This window comes from Mus caroli, unplaced genomic scaffold, assembly GCF_978045245.1.
Source record: "Mus caroli unplaced genomic scaffold, Mus_caroli_1 scaffold_20, whole genome shotgun sequence".
NCBI classification, from domain to species: Eukaryota; Metazoa; Chordata; class Mammalia; order Rodentia; family Muridae; genus Mus; species Mus caroli.
The window spans coordinates 24,147,648-24,164,045 of record NW_028227275.1 but is presented as its reverse complement, the minus strand read 5'-3'; the positions used below and the strand labels follow the sequence as shown (position 1 = coordinate 24,164,045).

Sequence of the window (16,398 nt, the reverse complement as noted above, 5' to 3'; positions counted from 1 at the left end):
GCAGAGGTTTATAAAGCTATGGGGAGGGAGCCACACTTCTCTGCAGTCCAGAGTGAACACTAGCCCTGCTGCATTTGAACACCACATGACAGGCCTCCCTGGAACCACAAATCAACAAAAGACATGAGCAGACTGAAAGCTGAATGGGTTATGTTGAGCTCCCATCAAGTTTTAGTAGCTGTAGTGTATAACCTTGGCCAGGTGGCTGTTCAGCCACAGTTACGTTCGTCTCTGAAATGCAAGTCACACCTAGACACTTTCTAGGATTTGGTTGAGAAAGGACAGGTACTTTAGGCCTCAGTAGCTCCTAAAGGTGGTAGTCCCATCTAGGACAGGGCAGTAACCAAGGGTAGGGCCCTAGATGACAGAGCCAGCACAGACTTGAGGATTTGTGAGTATGCTGTTCTCCGACTTATTTTCTTTCTTTCTTTCTTTCTTTCTTTCTTTCTTTCTTTCTTTCTTTCTTTCTTTCTTTCTTCCTTCCTTCCTTCCTTCCTTCCTTCCTTCCTTCCTTCCTTCCTTCCTTCCTTTCTTCCTCGAAATGTCACATTTAAACCTTTTTTTTAAAATAAAATTCAGTGATTAGTAAAATTCTATTGTAGAAGTTAACTCCATCTAAGTGGCTGAAAATGTTCATTACTTATCAAATGATTGAAGAATATATAATTAAGTGGCTTCATTAGTCACTGCCTTGCTAATTCTGCTGTATTTTTTTTCTAATTCCTTGTTTTTAATATAGAAAACTCAATACTGGCTGAAATAGGTTGAATAAAGAATTTTTATGCTCTCTAAGTGTATTTTGTCTGTTGAACCAACCCTAAAATTAATTTATACTTATTTCACTATTTTGAAGTTAAGTTTTAAATATTTTTAGTTAAGTGTATCTCACTGTGGGTGTGTGCACATTGAGTGCAAATGCCTATAGAATCCAGAAGGGCACCAGACTCCTTGTGGCTCACAAGTAATGGTAAGCCACCAGACATGGGTGCTAAGAACTAAACCTGTGTCCACTGTAAGAGCAGTAAGCACTTTGTTTTTCTATTTATTCACTTTACATCCTGAACAAAGCCCCACCTCTCCCTCCAGTTCCCCCTTCACATAACTCTTCTCCCATCCCCGCTTCCCTTCTCCAAGAAGGGGGAGCCCCTTCCCACAGATACAGCCCCTGGAACTTAGTATATAAGACCTGCTTCCTCTAAGATACTAGGATCTTCAAAAATAGTGGAATAATGGGGGTGTTGAAAGTTTCATGTAGCCCAAATTGACACCTAAGGCACTTGCATCTTAGTAATTCTGTTGTTCTAAGTTGCTTTATTGCCCATGTCCGATATACAGACTAGTTGGTGAAACCGTTCAGTGGCCTTGGGTGCATGCCCCAGCTGGTAAGGGGAGATACCTCCTAGACCCAAACCTGTTTATTTCCCGGGTTGTTGTGAAGATTAGGTGAAGTGGCTTTTTATAAAGTTTGATATTCAAGAGAGTCTGTACAAATACGTATGCAGTAGAAGTTTGTCCCTAAACTTAGCTTGGGCCACTGCTTCCCAGCTGCCTGCCTTCTTTAGGTCAGGCAGGGAGGGCTTGCATCTGATAGGGAGCAGTAAGGACCAGCAACAGGCTAGACTCAGTCTGTTCAAGCTTATGAAGCTTTCAAGCCTTTGTGGTTAAGATAACTGTATCCAAAGCAGTAGATACTTGCTGACCATGCCCCAGGTACTGGTGGATAAGCCTGCATTACTGATACAAGTCTCTTAAAGGTGTTTGTTTTTCTTTTTAAGTTTTATTTACTATTCAATTCTAGCACTAGAATTTCTGCTTCTGGAAGGGGTGCATAAACACCTTGTGAGAATGGAGAAAACATTCCTTTCATGATCAAATCCTTCCTCAGTGCTAGTTCTTTGTGTGTGTCTGTGTTGGGTCGGGGAGGCAGTGTACTTTATATGGAGGCCAGAGGACAACATCAGGTGTCTTCCCCAACTTCTCCACATTAATGTGTTGAGTCTCTCACTTAATTGGTCAGCTAGACTGGCTGGCTAGAAAATCCTAGACTCACTGGGGTTCAGGCTACACATGGGTGCAGGAGGTGTGAACTCAGCTTGCTCGAGCTTCCACAGCTTGCTCGAGCTTCCACAGCTTGCTCTTTGCCACCTGCAGTTCTCCCCAGGCCCAGCATCCTTACTTCCTCTGGGGTCCTGGTTGGTTTTGTTTTGTTTTTGTTTTATTTTTTTATTGAAAATAGACCTTTTCATACAATTTTTTTATCTTTAATCTTTTTTTTTACAGTCCAGTCGTTATCCTCTTCCTGTTCTGCCCTCCAATAGTTCCTCATCTCATTCCTCCATTCCTGTCTCCAATTGGATGGTCCCACCCCCATCCCACCAAAGCCTCCCCACTCCCTGGGGCCTCAGGTCTCTGAAGGGTTAGGTGCATCTTCTCACTGAGGCCAGACCAGGCAGTCCCCTGCTGTATATGTGTTGAAAGGCCTTGGACCAGTCAGTGTATGCTGCCTGGTTGGTGGCTCAGTGAAAGAGCTCCAGTGACCAGCCCAAATTGGGATCCACCTCAAGGCCTGACACTATTACTGATGCTATAGTATACATACAGGCAGAAGCCTAGCATGGCTGCCCTCCAAGAGACCCAACAAGCAGCTGATTGAGACAGACATGGATACTTACACCCAACCAATGGACTGAAGTCGGAGACCCTTGTGGTTGAATGAGGGAAAGGCTGGAAGAAGTTGAGGTGACCCCATAGGAAGACCAGCAATGTCCTGGTTTCTTGCAGTTAACCTTAGCACCATCTTCTTGGGTGGGGAGTGTGTGTGCTAGGTCCAAAAATGGTCCAAGATCTGTCTGTCTCTACCTCCTGGAGCACTGGGATTTAAAGACAAGGCCACCCACCATACCAGCTTATTTTTTATGCAATGCATGCTTTGCCTGCATAATATATGCATGTGCAATACATGCTTGCCTGTTGCCTGCAAATCCCAGAAAGGGCATCAGATACCATGGAGAGCCTCCGTGTGGGTGTTGGGAGTACAACTCTGGTCCTCTGGAAAAGCAGTCTCTCCTCTTCCCCACAGAGCCATCTCTCCATCCCTGCAACAGTTCTGTTTGTTTCGTAACTATATAACACTTTGGAGTCCGGCATGGTGGCGCACGCCTTTAATCCCAGCACTCAGGAGGCAGAGGCAGGCTGATTTCTGAGTTCGAGGCCAGCCTGGTCTACAAAGTGAGTTCCAGGACAGCCAGGGCTATACAGAGAAACCTTATCTTGAAAAACCAAAAAAAAAAAAAAAAAAAAAAAAAAAAAAAAACTTTGGGGCTAGAAAGATGGCTCAGCAGTTGAGGGTATTGACTGCTCTTCCAGAGGACCCAGGTTCAAATCCCAGCACCCACATGGCAGCTTGTAACCATCTTTAACTCCAAGATCTGATGCCTTCACACAGACATGCATGCATGCAAAACGCCAATGCACATAAAATGGAAATAAATAATTAAAAAATAAATAAAACTGCTTTGTGCCACATAAATGTGGTACAGGGTTAACCAGCATGCCTGTTAATGAGTTTTGCTCTGGTTACTCTAAATGCTGACGATGGCAAACCCCCAGTCCACTCACTCGCTCCGGACACCTTGAAAGAGTGCTCCTTTTAAGAATGTAAATGTAAATGAAGCACTGGCAGCCATTTTACTACCCTTGACATTCGGCCATTCAGAAATAAGTTTGGTCAGTGGGATCTGCTTGGGAGGTCACAGGTTGTCAGGATTTGTGGCATACTGTTGGGATTAGGCTCTGTGCTCAGCCAGTCACAATTTCCCAGGAGAGACTTGGATATAGGTAGAAGGCTCTCAGCTGTGCCATGTTCATTCATTAAACTACTTTACACCCATGGCAGGACTAATAGAACTGTAGCAGCCAGGGTCTGTTTCAGCCCCTGAAAACCATCTCAAAACCTCTAGACTAATATCTACTCCTTTACAGGGTCCTATGCCTGTTGTAAAAACAACAAAATAGGGCTGGTGAGATGGCTCAGTGGGTAAGAGCACCCGACTGCTCTTCTGAAGGTCCAGAGTTCAAGTCCCAGCAACCACATGGTGGCTCACAACCATCTGTAACAAGATCTGGCGCCCTCTTCTGGAGTGTCTGAAGACAGCTACAGTGTACTTACATATAATAAATAAATAAATCTTTAAAAAAACAAAACAAAACAAAACAAAAAAAAAACAAAATAAAAGTTCTACCCAGTTCAAAAGTACTGTTAACATCAAAGGGAAAAAAAAAACTTAATCTGTATGGATATTTCATTTGTCTCTGTTACTGGCAAAATGCTGGCCACTTTACACCCAGTTTGTATACGTCCATATTTCCAGAAGCCCAAACTTACCATCCTCAATGTGGTCTTTCCAAATGGCACAAGAAAAGCACTTCAAAAATATTACATTTTCAGCTATACTCTTAAAATTAGTATCTTTATGGGTATGTACCTGCTGTCTGTATGTTCACTGTGTTTCTGCAGATGTCTGTGACTGTGTCCATGGAAACCAGGAAAGTTCATTGGGGCCTCAATCTATGCAAACAAAACAAAACAAAAAATCATGGTACTGAAACACACACACAATGCTCAGTTTGCCCATAATAAGAATAAGCAGGGCTGGAGAGGTGGCTCAGCAGTTCAGAGTACTAACTTGGCTGATCTTCTGGAGATCCATGTTTACTTTCCAGCGCCTGTATGTGGTTCACATCTCCATTCTAGAAGACTCGACACCTTCTTCTAACCTCCATGGACACCTGGGACCAAATGTGCAAGACAAACATACATGCAAAACAACCGTACACATAAAGTATCTTTAAGAGCCAAATTAAAGCTACAGTGATGTACACTTTTATAGCCTCTCAGGACACCAGATACAAGTCTTGATGGAGCCGGATGTGGTGGCACACACCTTTAATCCCAGCACTCAGGAGGCAGAGGCAGGCGGATTAGTGAGTTCGAGGCCAGCCTGGTCTACAGACTGAGTTCCAGGATAGCCAGGGCTACAGAGAAACCCTGTCTTGAAAAAACAAAAACAAAAAACAAGTCTTGATGGAGAAGCATCTCTATGTGCCCAGGGATGTTCAGGATTCTTCTCCCACCAGCAGAAACCCAGCCTGAGTTTATGTTTCCTTTATTATTATTTTTTTAATTTTATGTGTATCAATGTTTCATGTGCCTGTATGAGTGTGTCACATCCCATGGAACTGGAGTTGCAGTTATAAGCTGTACCATGTGGGCGCTGGGAATTGAACCCAAGTCCTCTGAAAGAGCAATGTTAAGGTGCTCTGTGGTTAACCACAGAGCTATCCATCTCTCCAGCCCCACTTTATTTTTCTTTAGGGATTTCACTATGTAGCTCTGGCTGGTGTAGACCCAGTCCTCACAGAGACCACATGGTCTTGGTGTCCTGAGTGCTGGGATTTAAGTGCTGGGATTTGCCGGGTGTGGTGGTGCACGCATTTATCCCAGCTCTCGGGAGGCAGAGGCAGGAGGATTTCTGAGTTTGTGGCCAGCCTGGTCTACAAAGTGAGTTCCAGGACAGCCAGGGCTATACAGAGAAACCCGGTCTCGAAAAACCAAAAATAAATAAATAAATAATAAAGTGCTGGGATTTAAACCCCATGCAAAACCATGGGGGGGGGTGGCTTCAATTTTATGGGGTTTATATTTATTTTGGTTTTGATATTTTGAGACAGGAGCTTTTCTTAAAAGTACCTCACCAAACCAATTCATGAGGGAAGACTTGTTTTGGTCCACTGTTTGAGGGCATCCAGTCCTTCATGGTCTAGAACACATGATGTCTATGGCAGCTAAGAAACTGGAGGAGAAGTGGGAGACAGGCTGGCAGTGACAGTGGTCCCAGCTCTTCACAACTTTGAACTGGGAAGCAGAGAAAAGATGGGAAGCAGGGCCCTGGAAGCAGAGAATGGACAAGAGGAAAGGACCTGCCCTAGCCCTCAAAGGCTGGCCCCCAGTGGCCTACATCTACCAGCTAGGCTACCTGTCTCAAAGGCTCCAAAGCCTCCAAAAATAGTGCCACCAGCTGGGAATCAAACATGTGAACCTGTGGGAGGTTCAGATTCCAGCCCTAACAGGAGAATGCTCATTATGAGATTCGCAGCATCCTGTCCTGCCCTGATGAAAGCTATAGATATCACTGCAGCTTAAATGGATATTCTGAAGCCTGCATTCATCCTTGTCAAAACTCTACCATTATAAGCTCCTTAAGAACAAAGAGTACACGAGTCTCCAGGACAGAAGAGGGACAGTTTCAACTGTTTTTCACCGAGAGGACTCATCTACAGACCAACGCATGGAGTGTGTGTCTTCAGCTGACTTCCAAATGCTTCATTATTTTCAACATTTAGCACACGTGGTTTGAAAACCATTTTAAGGTTTGTTTCCATTTTACTTTTAGATGTCAGTGCGTAGGGTATGCACAAGTGAATGTGGGTGGCTGCAGAGGCCAGAGGTATCAGATCCCCTGGAGATAAAGTTACAAGCAGTTGTGATGCTGAGAACCGAACTTAAGTTTGGTTCTGCAAGAGCAGTAGATGCTCTTAACCACTGAGCCATCTCTCCAGCTCCTAGAAGATGATTTAAGACATGAAGAATAGGGCTGGTGAGATGGCTCAGTTGGTCAGAGCACCCGACTGCTCTTCCGAAGGTCCAGAGTTCAAATCCCAGCAACCACATGGTGGCTCACAACCATCCGCAACGAGATCTGACTCCCTCTTCTGGAGTGTCTGAAGACAGCTACAGTGTACTTACATATAATAAATAAATAAATCTTAAAAAAAAAAAAGACATGAAGAATAGTGCTTTGAGCGCCTTACATTTCTCTTTGTGTGCTTTATTTATTCGCTTCTCAAGGCTTTAGCATCTACACATGCCTCAGATTCTATTGCTTTTTAAGTCATGTTTTGGTGGTGGTGGTGGTGGTGGTGGTGGTGGTGGTGGTGGTGGTGATGGTGGTGGGTGTGGTGTGATCATGTCATGTCACACTCTGTGTATCAGAGATCTGGGAAGTCTGTCCTCTCCTCCCATTTTGAGGTCTGAGGATTGAAACTGTCTCTTGTTCAGAAAGGCTTTTAGCCACTGAGTTATCCTACCAGGGCATACCCCTGATTTAAAACTGATGTGGGTGTTTTTGTATTGTTTTTTGTTTTGGTTTTTTTGAGACAGAGCCCCATATCTAGCTGGCCTTGAGCTAACTCAGTGCTACCTAAAACTACCCTCGAACACCTGGTCCTCCTGCTTCTACCTCCCAGAGTGCAGATTACAAGCATGACCACACTCAATTTTAAGTTTGATGCCATTCTTTCTTTATTGCATTGCATTGATTGGTAAGGGTATGTGAGGATGTCTGTATAAGAGAAAGAGAGAAAGAATGTGAAGATAAGAGGACAATCTACAGAAATCCATTCTCTACCTCTACCATGTGGGTCCCTGGGGTTGAAAGAAGGTCATCAGACTTAGCAATAAGGCCCCTTTACCTGCTGAGCCATCTCAGTGGAGCGGATGTCATTCCCTTTCGAGTGATACACAGTAAATACAAATCTTTAGAGGTAAAATAACTCAGTGGATTTTTAAATATATGTACATGTACATTCCATATATAACTGCAACCTCCTCCACACTGAACATCTCCCTAGAAGATGTTCAGTTAAGCAAGATGACATCAGACTAACCCCACCACTTGGGAAGTTGAGGCAGGATGATTTTTGTGCATTCAAGGCCAGCCTGGGATACATAGAAAGTTCAAGAACTATGTAGCAAGTTGAAGGCCAACTAAGGGCTAGGAGCGTAGCTTGTAGTAGAGTGCTTGCTTGTCTAGCATTTGTCCCGCCCCCCATTACAACCCTGAGCATCATAAAAAGTGTCCCTCCACACCTCCTCTGCTCTCCCCACCTACATCTGTCTACAGTCTTACAAACTTTAGCCACTCCAGTGATAGAGTGAGCCTTCCATTTTGGCAGTGTAATTCTTTTTAGTTTTTAAAATTATGTGTATATATGGATGTGGAGAGGGTATGTGAGTGCAGATGCCTGCAGAGTCCAGAAGACAGAGTTGAAGCAGCTGAAGCTGGAGTCACAGGCAGTTCAGAGCTGTTCGATGTGAGTGTTGGGAACTGAACTTCTTAAGAGCAGCACAGACTCTTAACCACTGAGCCATCACTTGGCCCCTTCTGGGGTTTTTTGTTTTGTTTTTATTTTTTAGCCTTTTAAAAAGATCTATTTATTCTATGTATGTGATTATACTATAGCTGTCTTCAGACACAGCAGAGGAGAACATCCTGCCCCATTACAGATGGTTATAAACCACCATGTGGTTGCTGGGAATTGAACTCAGGACCTATGGAAGAGCACTGTGCTCTTAACCGCTGAGCCATCTCATCCGTATTATATACATATAATACGGATATATATATATAATACGGATATATAATACGGAGTCCTCCCCACCGTCTGTCCGGTCAAGTGAAGTATAAGGAGCTACACTTCAGCATCTTTATCACAACTTTTAAGAATTCTCTTCTATAGTTTCCTGTTCTGGACTGTTTCTTTTGGTGGGGTAGAAAGAGGCTGTCACAGAAGCCTTCGATGTTTCTCATTCTCAGTTATGAGTCTGCAGTCATTGATATCAAAAAAAAAAAAATACAGAGCATTCCATACATTTCGTGACATCCTTGTGTAGGGTCATGCTAATCTTTGTATCATTCCAATTTTAGCATGTGTTCTGCCTAAGCAAATATATATATATAATATATATAAAACAAAAAATAATAAATTTATTTTATATCTAAGAAATTTTATTATATTTAATATATTTAATACTATATTTAAAATATTAAAAATAGTCATTTGAATGAAAACTAATGGACAATGCCGTTCTCTGAAGACATGGGTTATACAATGAAATTCTCAAGCCGCTGCGGCGGCTGCGGGGCGGGGGTATGGACCAGGCCTGGTAGTGCACCTCGGGCCAGTGAGGGCGCCCCGCCTCCCAGTGAGCGCTAGGGCGGCGGCGGAGGCCGGAGCCGACCCCTGCCACCCGGAGCCCCAGGAGAACAGAGCCAAGCGGTTTCCTGAGATGACTCTGCGGCCGAAGAAGCCCTGCAAATCCAAGGCCAAGGGGCTAGCTACTGCTGGGAGCTCTCTTTACCAGCTTCCTGCTGCTTCTGTCCTTCCTAAGTGGTACCTCCACCGTATCCCAACATCACGACCTCAGAGGCCACAGCGTCCTGCTCCCCTGTTCCCAATGAGCCGGTGGCAGCCACTCCCGCCAACGGCTCTGCTGGAGGGTGCCAACCTCGGCGAGATTTTGTGTTCCTGAAGACACACAAGACCGCCAGCAGCACGCTGCTCAACATCCTCTTCGGCCAGAAGCACGAGCTCAATCAAGTTCGCCTTCCCCAATGGAGGAAACGACTTCCACTACGCGTGGTACTTTGCACGACCCCTGGTGCAGGACTACCGACCCGGGGCGTGCTTCAGCATCATCTGCAACCACATGCGCTTCCAGTACGAGGAAGTGCGCGGGCTGGTGCGGCCGGGTGCCGCCTTCATCATCGTCATCCGCGACCCTTCCACTATTTTGGATCCGTGGTGCCGCTCACCTGGAAGCTGTCGAACCGCGACAAGCTGGCCGAGTTCCTGCAGGACCCCGATCGCTACTACGATCGGATCAGCTACAACGCTCACTACTTCCGCATCCTGCTCTTCTTCGGCCTGGACCCGGGCAGCCCGCGAGTGGAGGAGCAGATCCTGGAGGTGGAGCGCCCCTTCCACCTGCTGCAGATGCAGGAGTACTTCGACGAATCCCTGGTCCTGCTCCGGGAGATGCTGGGTTGGGACCTGGAGGATGTGCTGTACTTCAAGCTCAATGCGCGGGGCCACTCGCCGGTGCCGTGGCTCTCGGGAGAGCTATAACGCCGAGCTTCCGCCTGGAACCTGCTGGACGTGCGCCTCTACCGTCACTTCAACGCCAGCTTCTGGCGAAAGGTAGAGGCCTTCGGGCGTGAGCGCATGGCGCGCGAGGTAGCCGAGCTGCGCCAAGCGAAGGAGCACATGCACCGCATCTGCATAGATGGCGGTCAAGCGGTTGATGCTGAGGCCATCTAGGATTCGGCCATGCAGCCCTGGCAGCCCCTGGGTATCAAGTCCATCCTGGGTTACAACCTCAAGAAGAGCATCGGGCCGCAGCACGAGCAGCTCTGCCGGCGCATGCTCACACCCGAAATCCAGTACCTGTCTGACCTCCGTGCCAATCTCTGAGTCACCAAGCTCTGGAAGTTCCTTAGGGACTTTCTAAGGTGGTGACGTACCCTGCCCACCTCCTATCTGGCTTCCTTATGCAGAAAGGCCGGGCAGGGAGCCTCTGGCACCTGGCCTTCCTCAGCCACGTTTAGTGCCACCCTGGGGTCCCTAGGGTCATAGCTGTCTGGGACTGGTATCTCTACATGAGAGGGCCTAACCGAGAGGTATTTAACACGTTGTGCCATTTTTTATTAAATTCCCCTTTATTTCCAGCCTCCTCTTACAAGATAGACTCAGAATTTGGGAAGGAAGGAAGGAAGGAAGGAAGGAAGGAAGGAAGGAAGGAAGGAAGGGAGGGAGGGAGGAAGGAAGGAAAGAAGGAAGGAAGGAAGGAAGGAAGGAGAAGGAAATTAATTCTCATACAGTTACCCCAAAGGTCTCCAAAACAACCCAGGCTACTGCCATTTCTCTTGGTTGTTCACTATAACTATATGTTAAGAGCCTATTGCTGAATACACTACATACTTTGTCTATGGGATGTGGAGAAATCAGTATGGAACTGACTGAGAAACGTCTTCCCTCCTGGATAGCTTTCATAGTGCTGGAGCGTACCACGCAAACCTCTGGGGAGACATGACAATAAAGGTCTTACTGTATGCAGGACCCTGCACGCTGCAATGCTGACTTAGCAGGCAAAATGGGGCCTATTGCCTCAGAAGGGGCACAACTTAACTCACCAACCACCTTCTGACCAGCTTTAAAGCCTGTTCTACCGGAGAGAATTCATGCCCTGTACTGTAAACACGATCAAAATCTAGTCTGGGAAGCTCATAGATCCTATGGGATAAACTTACTACTGTTGTTTTGCTAAGTGTATCCACATGTGTAAGGCATGTGGGACTGTGCTACCAGACAGACATAAGAACTGGCAAGGCTGAGTGAACTCAGACCCCAGAAATCTCCGAGATCTGATGTTGCCGGGAGTGGAGCTGCTCCCTACCTGTCTGTGTACTTGCTCTGGGACATGTAACCATGACACCCCACTGAGAGGACCACTGGCAGTCAGTCACATAAAGTAACAGCTGGAGTTCTCCACGCTAACAAGGTACCCGCAGCAATAAATTTCCTTTCCTGGGTATTCCTTCCCCACAAAAGATATGTAATCCCTGGTTCACCCTGAATATAAAGTGTATGTATTTATATTCACCATCAAATAAACCAGTATAAAAAAAGCAAGGACCATCTCAGAGAGCTGGTCCTCATTAAGGATCACTGTGGGAAAGCCGGGTGTGGTGGCGCACGCCTTTAATCCCAGCACTCGGGAGGCAGAGACAGGTGGATTTCTGAGTTCGAGGCCAGCCTGGTCTACAAAGTGAGAGCTCCAGGACAGCCAGAGCTATAAAGAGAAACCCTGTCTCGAAAAACCAAAAAAAAAAAAAAAAAAAAAAAAAAAGGATCACTGTGGGGAAGGCCTTCAACTATGACTCCTGAGAAGTCTTTCTTCCCTCCAGCCCCGCTGGTACACTCAGCCCTAGCTCCTAATCGAACCACATTCTGCTGTCCTGGGTTCTACCTCCCTTCTCTGCTAACGGGCAGATGCCCCAAGGGGAGAAAGATAGACTGCAGACCCCGGATTCCTGCCTCCCTCTCCTTGCTGTAATGCTGATGGTGGGAACCACTGTGGACTCCCTGTTTAGGACTTTGCCCTGCCCCTTCCTGGCATCTTGCCAGTGGTGCCGGCGCACCAGCAATGGAGAAGCAGGATGTAGTACAACACTCATGTTGTGAGATTGCTTCTAAATATTTACGCCTGTATCCACAGATTAGTGCTACTCTCAATCTTTGGCCAGACAAGTTTTATTTTACCGTGAGTAGCAGTTCATACAGACTCGTAAGTGGTCCACATGGTGATAAAGTGATTGTGCGTGCTTAGTCCTAAATGGTATATCTATATACAACCTCACTATAGGGCTCAGAGAACGTTCTGGAAGAGGAGACAAAAGGATGAGAGAGCCAGAGGATCGGTAAGAGTGCTGCGAATTACTGTCTTTTAGATATAATATGGCTATCACACTCACGAACTCAAAGCACCTATGGTTATCTGCACAGCATCAAGAGTGGGTTCCTCATGAGGCCATACCCCTAGCTGAGGAAATATTAGCAGTTGACAGCTTTTTGGGAAACAGAGTTTTTCTGTGTGCATGTGTGTTGCAGGATATTTGACCACAATGTGAGCCCCGAGATTGTGTTATTTACTGGAAAAACCCGTTTTTGTTTTTGTTTTTTTCAGTTATGGTGTAGCTCAGCCTTAGCACACACCTTTAATCCAAAAACTTCCTGCTTGAATATTTATTGTAAACATGGTTAAATAAAGTCAACCATAGGTCAAGAGATGGAGCTAGCAACAAATTGAAGGGAAGTGAATATAGAATTATTAAGAAAAAAACACAGAGAGTAAGAGAGAGTGAGGAGGATGGACAGAGAGACGCATGGGAAGTAGAAGAGAGGGACCTTCAGTTTGAAGGAGGTTGTTTGAGAGAGGGGTGTTCCTGGGGGGACATCAGCTGAGGAAGAAGGTCAGCTGGGTCTTTTCTCTGCCTCTCTGAGCTAGCAGGCTTTCACCCCAGCATCTGGCTCTCGAGTCTTCATTGGAAAAAAGTCAAGCAATTGAGATTTTGTTAAAATCAACAGATGTGACCGAGGTTGCCTCTGCTCACGTGGATGGCTCCACATGTGCATTCTGCCAGCACTAATTGGACTCACTGAATTATAAAAGACAAAGATAAAAAATAGGAGTGAGGAGAGGAGGAGGAGAAGGAAAAGGAGAAGTAAGGAAGAAGATGTGTTGGTTTATCTGGGACATGTTAGGGGAAGTGGGGTGGATATGATAAAAATACATTGTATATGAAATTATCAAAGAATAAATAAAAAGGTTTTAAAATCAATCTCTTAGCTGAAAGGTTTTCCCCCTCTGAGGTCCTGGGGATTGAATCTAGAGATAGCTTTCATGGTTTGGTGTGCTGACTAGTTTTATGACAACAGCAGTTAGAGCTATTTGGGAAGGGAGAGCTTCAGTTAACATAACGTTCCCACCAGGTTGGGCTGTAGGCAAGCGTATGGGGTATTTTCCTAATTGATAACTGATGCGGGAGGGTGGTGCCACTCCTGGGTTGGTGGATCCAGCTGCTTTTGAGAAAGCAGGTTGAGCAAGCCATGGGAAACAAACCAGTAGGTAAGCACTCCTGCATCAGGCCCTGCCTCCAGGGTCCTGCCCTGCTGAAGTTCCTCTTTCAACCTTCCTGAATGATACATAATATAAAATACATAATACAAAATAAACCTTGCTGCCACAACTTTGTTTTTTTGTTTGTTTGTTTTTTGGTTTCTTTGTTTTGTTTTGTTTTGTCACGTTTTATCACACCAGTAGCAACCTAAAGACATTTGGGAAACTGAGGCAAGGAGATCATGTCATTTAGACTTTCTGCCTTACATCATCAGAAACCAAGACAGACTGATTTAGGTGATGTTTAAGGCAGGGATGCTGAGAGCTGGCGTGGCTCCTCCTCCTGTGTTGGCTGGAGAGTTTGGACCAGAGCTAGGGGGATCAGGAGGTGGAGACAAGAAACCAGTCTAAGAGCAGGCACATCTAGCCAGCCTCTGCCTTGTCAGAGTTTTCAATATGCTGTACAAATTCCAGTTAGAGGAGGAACAAAGTAATTGCCAAGTGCCTGAGGAAGAAAACAGCCCGGCAGCCCTGGACATGTAAGAGTTGCCGAACCTTGAGCTCCACCCTGGGCTTACCGAGTTGAGAACTGTACACATTATCAGTTCAAAACACACGAGCACCGCCCCCCACCCCCAGCCCCCGTCATTTTCCCCATGGGGAGGAGCTGATAATCCCAAAACAGCAGCCCTGAGTGCTGGTGTGTTTATAAAAAGATAAAGAGAGGAGGGGATATGTTTGGTGGAGGTGTAGTCAGGTGTGGGGGAAGGGAGTGTCTCCACCGGCCCATGCTGAGGCATCCCTTCCCCCTAAGGGACCAGTCACAGAACGATGTAGTATAGAATAGTTTATTCAGGGCATGGGGAGGGGAGTTAAGAGGGTAGTATGGGTGGAGAAAGGCAGAGAGAGAGAGAGAGAGAGAGAGAGAGAGAGAGAGAGAGAGAGAAGGAGGAGGAGAGAAGTAGAGGTCAGCCATGAGCCCATGGAAAGAGAGGGGGGAAGGGAATGGAGAGAGAGAGGGAGCAGAAAGGCAAGAGCAAGTGGCGGGGGGGGGGGGGGGAGGATGACGACAAGCAGCCCCTTCTATAGTGAGTCAAGCACATCTGGCTGTTGCCAGGTAACTATGGGGCGGAGCATACCTGGCTGTTGCCAGGTAACTGTGGGGGTGGAGCTTAGACAAAATGCTAACAACAAGTGCTGCTGCCAGGCACAGGCCAGTCTTTGTTGGTCTTCCTCTTTTATTCACCCTTACACTGTGGAACAGCCAAGCCAATTCTTGTAGACACTAGGAAGGCCCCACCCCCACCGCACCCCCACCCCCAGTCAGTTGGAATTTTTTCAGGGTCTGACGACATCTGGAAGCCCTGAGAGAAGCTTTGCTGTAAAAACCCTTGATTCTTTTTAACTGCTGAAGGTTAGAACCCCCTTTTTTCTTTCGCTCTTATGTAACGTTTTGGACAATGGTGGTATGTTAAGCCAGCAGCTGCTTTTTGTCTTTTTTCTCAGTGTGCCTCTCTCACAGGGACAAGCTAAATAGATTCCTTGCTATATTGAGGGGATGATGAGCATGAAAGTTGTGTCTGGAATCCAGGTGCCAGGAACGAAGAACCTGGCTTTGACAGTGTAATAGCTCTGAAATGGAAAAGGGGACACAAATTCAGGAGTGGCCAAGAATGGAACTCTTAAGGCCTACTGTGGAAATTCCCCGCTCCTCCTAGAAGTCCCCTACTTCTACCCAGCCCTGTTGAGTGCTGAGACGGGTGGGTTGCTATCCTTGGTCCTGAACCATCGTTGTTAGTTGGGTCAACAGCTCACTTTCCTACTGAAAATCATAAGCAACAGAGAGGCGTGACAAAAGAACTCATTGCAAAGTCTGTCCCCCGGACAGTCTGCCTCAGTGGGTCACTGAATTTCTTAACATTCAAGAGCCCAGCTCAGCTCAGTTGATAAAGTGCTTCCTGGGCAAGCTCAAGGACCTGAGTTTGAATCCAGAACCCATGTGAACATCAAGGTGTGGCGTATGTCTTTGTAATTCCTGTGCTGCAGAGGTGGAGACAGAGAATCCCTAGAAATCACGGACCAGACAATCTAACCAAATCTGGGAGCTTTTGTTTCACTGAGAGACGCCGGCTCAGAAAAGAAAGTGGAGAGCAATGGAAAGCACAAGATATCAATCTCTGGCCTCCCGGGACATGGTACACACACCTGTATACATGTGCACATAGACAAACATACATGCAGGCATGCATACCACACACACACATACACACCACCATGCACACAATATTTCATTAATTATACACAAAACAAAACAAAACAAAACAAAACAAAGGCTGGGTAGTGGTGGCACATGCCTTTAATCCCAGCACTTCGGAGGCCAGGGCAGGAAAATCTCTGAGTTGGAGGCCAACCTGGTCTACAGAATGAGTTCCAGGACAGCCAGGCTTACACAGAGAAACTCTGTTTCAAAAAAAAAAAAAAAAACCAATAATAACAATAATGGTTATAATAATAATAATGGAATTCATTAATTACCTTGAAAACCAAAAAGTTCAGAGGTAGCTCACCACCGGCCCATGGCTCACAGCAGCCACTCTGTGGTGGCAGGTTTCTGTTTGTAGCTCCAAGCAATGGTCATCTGCTGATCTTCTGTCATTGATTTTGCATTTGGCCCTGTTAGAATTCATTCCATGACCTTCTAAAATACCCCCTGGTTCTTAGGAAAGTCACCCCTTATCACCCTCAGATTCAGGCAAAAGGTCACTGGGGAGAAGAAAAAGAAATTATCTTAGGTGAGTGGGAGGTATACACCCATAATCCAAGCACTAGGTCAGCGGAGGCAAGAGGATCTCAAGTTCAAGGCCAGCATGGGCTATATATAT

At 46.1% G+C, this 16,398-nt stretch overlaps 1 non-coding gene and 1 pseudogene across 1 annotated transcript; one reads left to right on the top strand and one right to left on the bottom strand.

The window, feature by feature from the left end:
• Window positions 1-8,685: 8,685 nt before the first annotated feature.
• On the bottom strand, window positions 8,686-8,787 carry LOC115030030 (U6 spliceosomal RNA). Its single transcript, XR_003835622.1, has one exon. It is a non-coding gene; the product is annotated as a U6 spliceosomal RNA (small nuclear RNA).
• Window positions 8,788-8,925: 138 nt separating this feature from the next.
• LOC110286101 (galactosylceramide sulfotransferase pseudogene) lies at window positions 8,926-10,556 on the top strand (annotated as a pseudogene).
• The last annotated feature ends 5,842 nt before the right edge of the window (window positions 10,557-16,398 follow it).